Source organism: Tubulanus polymorphus, chromosome 6 (genome assembly GCF_964204645.1).
Source record: "Tubulanus polymorphus chromosome 6, tnTubPoly1.2, whole genome shotgun sequence".
NCBI lineage: Eukaryota > Metazoa > Nemertea > Palaeonemertea > Tubulaniformes > Tubulanidae > Tubulanus > Tubulanus polymorphus.
In genome coordinates, this window is record NC_134030.1 from 7,333,158 (window position 1) to 7,344,116 (window position 10,959).

Below are 10,959 nucleotides of genomic sequence, written 5' to 3' on the forward strand. Positions count from 1 at the left end.
GCGCGCCGCTTCGTGCGCAACCGTGTGCGCATCTAATCCATCCAATACACTAACAAAACACTTATAGAGCAACAGGTTCAGACAACAGTTGACTAGGTTGGTAAATATTCTGCTTATTCGAAATAAAGTGTAATCCCAAGATGCACAGTTGTGACATGAGTCCAAAAGTGATCTCAAAGTCTCAAGACTGTGGTCTTAAGTTGTAAGAATAGCTATAAAACTAAGCGGTCTTAAAGATAAGCCATGACTGCGCAACTAGCCGATAAACTGCTTACAGAAACAGGCCGTCCAGACAGAACTAGGTAATCTACCGAAAGATTTTGAGGGAGGAAAATAATTTCGTTTAAAAGTTCTTATCAATACTCAGTTATATAGGACCGTAGATGCTGCTACGACCCGAATATTCCACCGATTTGACCCCCAGAGATTACTGCCGCAGCAATAATGAACGCGTATAAGTAGGCTATTAACGCATCCGAGCGGAATAACATTAATGACCGCCGAAATGCTCGATTTTAACGTATCGGCTACCTTAAGACGATTCCCCGAATCACCGAGCCGGCAAAACCGACCTCATCAGTCCAAAAGGTATGAAACGACGGACGGCTAATAAAAGACAATTGCTTGGAAATAATTGAAGATGATTCCCATCGTCGACACGGCAGTCATTTTCATCGCCGACCGCACCGGGTAGTAGACAATGCACGAAGGGTAAATGCAAAGCCGATCACGCTTTCTGATAGATTGCCAGTTATCGGGCTGGTATTTGCTCGTGATTGCGGATTAGCCCATTAGCCAGATTGCGGAGCTTCCGTCGTTATCAAAAACGGTCATTTCCAGTGTATACTTGACCAGGCATCCGATGTCCCCGCGTGATAGTGGCCGTCAACTGTTTATTTCAAGCAGTAACCAATGCTGAACGGCCAAAGTGACGCAATGTGCACAACCTTTTCAATAAATTGACTTAGTAGTGAGTTGCATTATAATGACTCAAAAGATAGCCTTTGGTGTACTGCGCTTTGGGTAATTAGCCTATAAGAGAGAAAAATGCTGGCGCTCCAATATGTCCGCTCTGATTTGGATATTCTCGGAGCTTTCTCGATTGTAATAGGGGTAGCTCCAAGAATATTCAAATCAGACTATCCATACCGTGGCATTGAGCTCAAATCGATACTTAACTCAGGGAATTATTCAAATGAACTCGCGAAAATGATCGATTACCCCATAATTATCGTTACATGAATTAATACTACCAATAATTACCAATTATTAATCGGAGTTTTCAGACAAGACATCTCCTTCTCCTTTGGAGACTAAGAATGTCTAGAATATTCAAATCTGGGAAGTTGTCACCTGCTTGAGATAGAGTTAAATATCCTCAACTAATAAATATATTTATTCAGCATACTTTTGTTTTAAGTAAGACTGTATACCGTATCGGTCTCAGGCATCGCTGCAGCATCGTTAGAATAAAACCTTTAAAAACGCTCGCTCGCCGTCGGTTCGTTGTATTAGTCATAACCGCGTCGAACAAAAGGATAAAAAGACACGACATCAGTGTGACGATACCGTCATATTATACCCGACATCCAGATCCGAATGCAGAACGTGTAGCGCGCTGCCGAGCAGCCATATAATCTATGGGTAATTTAACAACGATAAAAAGAGACGATATATTTCTGACATAACAAACTACGGTAAATAAATGATTAATGCGCCATCCTGACGGAGTTTACTGTTTATCTGGACCGAACAGAAGTACCTACAACGTCGGCGCATTCGTCAAAGTTTCCATTATTCATCCTGACGTAACAAAAAATGACAACTGTAAGAATCACCAGCAGGCCGGTGTGCGTACTTTATTTTCTATTTTTTTCAATGGGGTACCTGCATTGCTACTGTGGAAATCGAGGATTCCACGTATGGCAGGCGAAGATCCGCAAAGTGTCGCTAGTAGTTTGTTGTCGGCATTTCTTCTGCATTTCAATTAAAACTGAATGAACTTTATCTTAAAATTAATCGATTATTAATGGAAACTATACCGATACCCGAGTAGAAGAATGAAAGTATTGTATATTTGGTGGGTGCTGTGAAAATATGGTTTCGGGAGTCTGAAAATCCTGTAAAAAGCTCATTGAAATGAACTGATTTTAACAACGGACGACCTACTGCGCGTCACGCGTTCTCGAAGGTTCTCCTTTATGACTAATGAAAGTTTCTAAAAGTCGTTTTACGAAACGGGCCCCTGGTGCATATTGGCTGTTGATCCGATGTTGACATTATATATACATATATGTTATATTTGCTTACATAATTGCAAAGCATCGAGGGCAAAAAAAACTTTAAATAAAAAAAGTCTTCTGTCTGTTTTAGAGTTATTATTCAGCGCGTGTGTTGTTACTCATGAAGATTGCCGCTGGACACATTGATACTTTGATCATTGTGAAAATCGACACGTGTGATTGACGAAAGCTGTCGTGCCAAAACGGGAACCGTTTTAGAATCTGATCTCATCGTGAAGTTTCTGCGCTACGAGGCTCGACTCAAATAGCAGTTTTAAAAACTGAAATATTTCAGCCGCGGGCCCGATGTATTCGCGGCTAATGGAACCTACTCGATTTTTCACTTAGTTCAGTAGTTTACTCGCATAGTCCAAAAGGCTAGCTCCTGGCGCGAGCGTTGGTCGTGACACTTCAAAGCTAGCATCGATATGCGCGAGACTTTTGGAAACTTTTTTTCTCGCTTTTTCGATACGAGTGTCTTCGTTATCGTCGTTTGACCAGGAACTGTGTACGCGCGTTTCGTACAAATCGTTTGAAAGACACGTCGAAAAATTAGATTTACGACTAACGAAATAATCGACTGAAGAGGACGCACGCGCGCTAATGAACGAAAACCTTTCACCTTTACGCCGCTCGCAGCACGACCTGTGGCTATCCACTTACCTGTATAATTAACGTGCATCGAATCGACCCTCTGCCCCCCGACGCACTTTGATCAGGTTCCAGACGAAGAAAAGAACACAAGAGAAACAAAAATCTCGATAATGATTAGAATTAGCCGCGTCTCTGATTGACACGATGCGCAGTGCAGACATCGCTATTAACAAAAAATAGAATCTCGGATAAAAGTTATGTTCATTTCTGTAATTTTGTTATTTCGATTATAAGTCTCATATAGAGGTTTTTATTACTCGATTAAAGAAACAGGAAAACTAACTTGATAGTTTATTGATGCCATGAAAAATAACACACATATTGCTTGATATTGTCGAGAATAGATTATTGTTTTGGATTTGAATATACCGATTATTGAATTGAATTGACCGGCAACTAGTCTAGCCCCGACATATTGATGACGTAGTGCACATCCTCTTAGAAATAATAGAATTCATAAAAATTCATAAAAAATAAAACTATTGTTATGTTTAACTACAAAATAAACGTCAAAATTTGCAATTAGAATTGTTATTTTGAAACGCCAAAATATTGACGACGTAGTGGACATCGACTCCATAAGAACCCATTAAATAACTCATACTAGGTATCAATGTGTATAAACATTATTTTAACAGTTTTTACGGCGTCAAAATGCTTGATGTAGGACCGCTCAGATGATACGGGGCGGCTCTTTAAAGTTTAAAAAAATGGACTTGAAGAACTGTCAATAACATTGGCTCTTTACAAGAATTACCTGTCTGATGTATCGCGTCGAAGTGAGTGCTTACGTATATAATCATCTTAAAGGTAGATAGGTACAACGGCTCCTACCGACGAATCTTTTGTTCATCAATGATTCTCTCGTGATTTACTCAAAATCGCTGTGAGATGGTTTAATGGTTAATCGATACGGCTCATTATGAGATATCTCTTCACGGATATCTTCGACTAGCAATTAAAAATAATCGATCGACACCGAGTTATTATATCGACGATCAATTACTCGGCGGGAGTCGGTTTTTATAGAATCGTATTTAATTACAACTGTCGGATTTAATCATTATAACCAAGCACCTAACTAGTAGTAGTAAAGAAGCCCACGGACTACGCGACATTGACGAGGAAAATATAAGCTTCTGAAATATTGGTAAAAATGAACCAGGGCCCCTATTATAAATGATAAGCTGGGGGACAACGTAGCTTGAGTTATCAAGTATATTTTGAGTCTTGCTTTTTCGTGAACACATTTTGTGCTTGTATGTGATAAGGAATTAAAGAATACGCCCCTCAGGATTTTGATGGTTTTGATTAGACAGCATTCGGAACGTCTAAACCGTTAATCAGAATCAGCCACCATAGAACGATAAAATCTTAGGTTATGCTACGCTGTGAGCTAAGTTTATGCCCTCGCCGCATATTCAGAGTGGCGCCTCTGCATAATGACGTCATAACTTTGATGTTTTAAGATATCCAACAACCCAGTTAGCTAAATTCATGAAAAATTGGCTTAGTTAATCTAGTTGTAAGCAGTGTATGGCATATTTGTATTGTTAATAACTTAATTCTATTATCTGTTCAGAAAAGATTATATTTTCTGCTGTTTTGTAAATATCTTGTAATTCCTAATTCCTAATTCATATGGCGGTACATGTATCAGCTTACTTCCATACTCTCAGTGCTCAACATTTATAAGATTGTCAATTTTACTTCTCTAAGAAGGAAAGTAACGAAATGCGATCCGCAGATGCGATTATGCTATAGAATGACTTCAGCGGTGAAGATGAAAATATTTTTTTCAATTACCGTCTTCTCGTTTTACAAGAGTCAGGCAGCAGGTACACAAACGGGGTACATAAACGAATAACAGATTGGACACTATTATCGTCAAGGATAGAAAGCAACCAGCTTGTAGATATAAAATCTTTTACATTCACGTCACCGGTTTCGTGGACATTTTCGTCTCATTTTACCACCGATTTTGTCGGAGAATCTCATTTCGAAATACGCGTTGGTGGTGTACGGGCACCGCTGCGGAGAGTTGAGGGTTAATTTTGGCACGGCGAGATTATGTCATCGCTTATTGCCTGAGCACGTCAGCTGATACAGTTATGAGCATCCTCGCAGCATCCTTCGAGTGATGCCAAGTTCAATCAGACAAACATGTCAGCATTGCTTTTCGGTTCTCATCCATCTTACGCACACATAGAATGTTTGAAGTTTTTGTCGGGAGCAGGCGTCCGCGGCCGCTGTCGTCGTGGTAAGTGCGCGACCGAAATTTCAATTTCCCCGCTCTGAAATTATATTTTGAACGAATAAGTCGTAACCGCTCGCCGCCTCGGAAATCAATTAGACCCATCCATCTTATCTCGTCTAGTGATGGGTATTAGATGCGCGCACGGCGATGGCTCAATTTCAATTTACAAAGATAGATTATACCTCAATAACTCAAAAACTGTATCATTTTTCGAATTCAAAACTATGCCTCGAAATCATCATTAGTAGCGACAAACGTTTTCGATCGAAGGCATTTTTTTCACGTGGCGCGTGCGTTAAATTTATTTTTCCAGTTACCAACATTGTACCTTATACATGTATATAATGGTTATATCACACAACGAAGTTTTATTGAAACATTTTCTCCTGGTTTTGTTTCTATATGGGCACGCTGTGCTCTTTTACAGACCCCCAGTGCTTTTTCATCCGATTGCAAAATGCGAACGATAAAAATAATTCGAAAATTTTGTTTCTCGAAATAGAAATATCGAATTCAAAAAAGCGTATTACTTCGTCGTCCTTCGTGTCGAAATCCGCAACAACGCAAGAAGATAATCCGACAAGGAATACGACTTTTGCTCCGTTGCATTATTTATGGTGTGTGTACGATTATCATTTAATGTTGTTAGGTTAACGACATTTTGTATCGATATTAGCAACGCGTAGTTAGTTTAAAGACGGATTAACAAGGAAGTATAGTTTGGTATTTGGTTTTGCCGACGTAGAAGTTTTTTCATGAAGTTTTCCGAATGTGTTGATTAGTAAAAAGATAAACAGTTGGTAGGTATATCAAAACTACACTAATTTTGTATATGTGTAACTTGTTTCGTTTAAAGACTCATATGATTTTGTATTTTTTCCTGTATTTTTTAGTTAATCTTGAAAAAAATGGCAATAAAACGTTAGAATTATAGATGCGCGTTGACATCAGTCTTATTCTTGGATTTATTGGTTCCTGGAAGTCCACAATCATTAAAACATGGCTTTCTGTATGTTTTGGCCTCCGACAAGTCATTTCGAATCTATGAAACAACATACCTATTATCAAACAAAATCTCACCCGATCAGTTCTGATAAGTTTTTTGATAAGTTATTCGCTTCAGTGACATTATTTTTCTCCTATCGTTTTTACCGAAAGTTTTGCCCTGTATATATTTATGGTGTGATTTTACTATCACACAATGATTAAAAGCGAAAACAACAATTTCTCAATATTCTATATATATATATAAGCCTAGTCTTATCGAAATTAGAATCCTGAATATTAGACGCAATAATGGAAACATTTTTTTCGCTTGTGATGAAAAATATCATCGTAAAATACGGTACACGCGCGCATACAGGGAAACTTTATGATGATACCGGCAAGATCGGCGTTGTCGGCAGGTAACCAGAACCGATGCAATAATCTACGCGGGTACCTAATCATATTTTCCAGGCTGCGGTTTTTAGCCCGCAGTTATGAAGGTACATCATTTCCACTGCATTAGCCCTCGTCGCAATTAACTTGTGAAAATGAGCATCGTTCTTTTACGTTCGTGTAGTCGACGACTACGACGACTCCGCTCTGAGTTCAGACGATCACAGAGGGACGAATCAATATCGTTCCCAATCGGTGCATGTCGAGTTTTCGACCGAATGTCAATTGAGCGCGCGAGAACAATCTTCGATGAAAATGAATAAGCTTTGCTCGGATATGTTTAACCGAAGTAACCGTTTTGTACCACGAAAGTTCTCTCCCACTTCACTAATTCTATGGGGCCAGTTTTATAGACCAGTGTTAACTTTAACCCGGCTAACTCTATAAATTTCCAACTGGATTAGCCCCAGGGTTAAAGGTGATATCAGTGTATAAAACCGGCCCATAATGTTTAATACAGGCCCGTCCTAGCTACACGCATTAGCTTCTGCACTGTTGAAATGGCCTGAGAATCCAACTCCTGGCGCTCAGTTTTTTTTTGGATTTTATTGAAAATAAAAATGACATTTCGTCCGGGGAACCGCAGAGAATTTTTTGACGGCTATTTTGAACAAAGTCGTGTGGTTTGTCAAAAGCGATAGGCACTCCTGTGAGTGAAGGGTTAGATTCCCCCCGATGTATCGGGTACACGCCTCGGAGGCGGATACAAGAATACGATATAGATCATTCTTCTTCTTACACAACAATCAATCTCCCCTTGTTATGATGAAACATCGCGGTGGTTTTTCTTTTTTTCTTTTTTTACTTTGGTCTCTGCGTCAATCCCTCTTTACGTAACTCGGTTAAGAGTCAGCACTTAGATCAGCATTCAGGGGTCCGGAGGGTTTGGACGTTATGAAATATTGTGAAATTAGGGGAACATCAACATTTAGAGAACAACATTTGAATTACCTAGTTATCTATCAGAAGGGGACGTTTATTTTCGCCTCGGTTTCTTGTCTTGACAGCTACCAAAAAACCTGGAAAGTACATAGATTTTACTGATATTGATTTATCACTTTTCATGACCATTAGATTTTATATGATTGTAATGCATATTATTAAGTTGTCGGATTGGTTACAGAACCAAAATGGGCTTTGGCTGATCTTACACCTATGATTTGAATTAGCAACTGGCTGAAATGGGCTCGTTCTGATTATGCAACTGACCCAACAATGCTATTTCAAACCCATTGAGGTATCAGTTTAATGCAATGTTGATGTAAAATAAACAAACCCTAGAACGTTCAACTTGCAATGCGGGTAAAATAAAAAGCAGTCGTTGGAGCTAGCTTTTGATATGAGATAGCGTTGAAAGACAACTGCGATTATGTAAAAACCTGATGATGTAACCGTGTATTTAGAAAAATCATGGAAACCAACAAAATGATTATGAAATACCTAACAAGATGCAGAGCTCGATGGACACTGGTAATGAAGCGATTCTATACTGAAACCGAGTCCTGGAATTTGAATATAGAAGGATCGTTAATCGAAATGGATATTGGATACCTCACCTGCCAGGGCCGACTGCAAGTCTTCCCTGAGCAGACAAGGTATGGTGAGGTCATTGCCTTGATCAATCATACCAATGAGATTTCTAGATTTGGAATACATATTTGTTTACATTCACGTATGTAATATTCAATACGTCATTATCGTGGCCGCAGTCCACGGGCAGAAGTACAAGGTTCTATTCCAAAAGGATACTCAAGACGATAGAAAACTCACTCGTTTCTGCCACCACCAGAAGGATTGTTGGTCCCAATGAAAACCTATAGCTTTGTGACGACCTACCATCTTCGGTGGTGCCGGAAACGTCCTAATCAGTACTAATAGAGCCTCTCCGAATTCGTCCGTGTCGTGAACTTGGGCCCGGGGGGGGGGAGGCTGAGAGTAGGACAGGGAGAATCCTAATCGAACACTATGGCAATGATTCTACCTCTCCACCCCATCTTCCCGGTCTGACTCACATTCAATCACTATCCAGGTCACACCGGTCATTGTATTTCAAATTTTCAAACATATCAGACGCCCGACAGACCGCACATGTACCTGATACTCGACGGTCGCCATGACAGTTGCTTTCACATCCTCGTTTACCACAGCTGGCCTATGAGCAACAATACTATACGTATAAAAAACGGGCCAAGTTGCACGAAAACATCTAACTCTTAAATTGACTTAATTTCTTTAATTAATTCGGTTATTTTCATAAAATCGATTCAGGATTTAGTCGTTATTGTGAAACTAGGCCCCGTTGAGCGTGAAGGTTTTCCCACACTAGATGTCCGATCTATTGATAGCGTTTAATGAGACAGAATGATGAAAATAGGCCTTATATATATACCACAGTTATATACATATATATTTATACATACTGAGATGAAAACTTAATGATATATAAGGCGTATTGACTATTATCATCGATGATTTTTAACGACTTACCTGTTTGTCTATTTTGTTGTTGGTGTTGTTGTTCGGGTGTAGGTCTAATCGTCACGGCGTCGGGCAGGTGAAAATCGAAGAAATTGTCTTTCCTCGCTGTGAGTGTCTCACGTCGAGAATGACGATTGTGCAGCACCGGATTTTACAACCACCGCTCTCTGCAGTACTGTCGAGTAGCTGCTATTTGCTGTTGTAACCGACGGTAATTTTTCTTTTGCAAAAATCGTTGAAAGAGTAGAAGTGTATAGAAGTGTACGGGTAACAATGCTCAGATTTCAGAGCGACTCGGCGTGTCTACTTCGGTAAGCGAGTTTACGGTTGTATAATGAGTTTTAGCATTGTTACGTAAGATGTGAGCAGCATCAACCCTACAGTTTTTACCCAGTGCGCTGCGCCGCGACATAATTCATAATTCACTGATTTTCCATCTACAATTGCGGTTTCAGGTAGCTTTTCAAGCTGTGATTTTGTTGTATACGGACTAATTTGGGAACTCGGTAGATGGCCGCTGTCAGCTAGATATACGTAAAAAGATTATTTGAAACTGGTACGTATATTTATGTATATGTAATAACATTGCATTGACTGTTCACCTAAGCTTTACCTCAGTGTCACTCGCTGTAAGAGATTTTTTTTACGTTCTACATAACACATTTTATTAACAATTACTAGCGAACAAAGAAGTCCTTTGGAATCATATATCATTTTTTAACCTTAGCACTTGTTATTGTCCTTTTTTATCGGAACTTGCAAGGCAGAGTAATGATCTTCTGTGGGCGGCTGAACTTAGCTGACTTTGTTTTCATCAATGATTTAAAAAGTTACGCTAAGTTATAGTCTCAGTCGAAAAGAAAGTCGAGAAAAATAGATGTATCATTTTTCCTTGATTGTTTGGGCGTGCTTGGAGTTCCGCTTGAGAAGGCGTGCCATCATAAATCTCACCTTACCGATTCCCAAAAGAATCGCTCGCTATAAGTTCTGATCATTATTCGCCTGATTGACTATACATTGAAAAAAGTCATCTTCGATGCCCGCCTGAAAAATTACGTGGTATTCCCTGGTGGTGGTGCGCACTGATAATCAGAACTCATTTCACTGTTGACTGGTTGTGGGTTTCTGACCAGTTATCCAGGTGAGGGATGTGCACACGGCGTGAATGATGACTGTTAATAAGTTTAAGTATTTTTTTTATTACAACACCGCTTCTCCTTGTGATCGGTCCTTTTTCGGCGTCTGTTACGCTTGTGACTTGTCAATTGATAAATGATATCCTCATCACCAGTATATGGGGATGCTTCAATGATACCAAGTTTGGAGTGCATTTGAACGGATTCTAGTTTGGATACCTGCACTATAAAAATGACAATTATCATCATCACTGAACCTACGAGATTTACCATTTCTAATGGTTAAGATCTCTGGGAGGAGATCTACTTATCATCTCATTTCATATTACAAGTCGATTTTCGGCCGTATCGGTGATGTGTATGTACTTAAATACACTATCGCCCAGAAAAAATGCCTTATTTCACTTACAGAAAAACAAGCTCCTTTCTTCAAACTTCAATGACTGGGGGATATACGCCAACCCTACGTGGCATATCGTAGTTGGAAATTTCTAGAAAAACTGGTTAGTTTAGTCCTTTGTAGTCTGGTACAGCCTACGCTATAACAATATATCAATTTCAAAACGTTTTGTATCTTTCCATTTCCTGAACTTCGACTGTTCGTTCAAATCGCCTGAAACTAACGCGTCGTTAAAGTTCTTTTGATAATGATAATTTGCAATATATACATATAGTCGACACGCCCATGTTGAAACATATTCTATCTCAGCTT

General features: G+C 39.4%; 1 long non-coding RNA gene across 1 annotated transcript; it reads right to left on the reverse strand.

Annotated features, from left to right (window-relative positions):
- Positions 1 to 7,615: 7,615 nt before the first annotated feature.
- LOC141906811 (uncharacterized) lies at positions 7,616 to 8,455 on the reverse strand. The gene is made up of 3 exons (XR_012619421.1): positions 8,404 to 8,455; positions 8,074 to 8,135; positions 7,616 to 7,652 (listed from the first exon to the last, which is right to left on the reverse strand). It is a non-coding gene; the product is annotated as an uncharacterized LOC141906811 (long non-coding RNA).
- Positions 8,456 to 10,959: the final 2,504 nt, after the last annotated feature.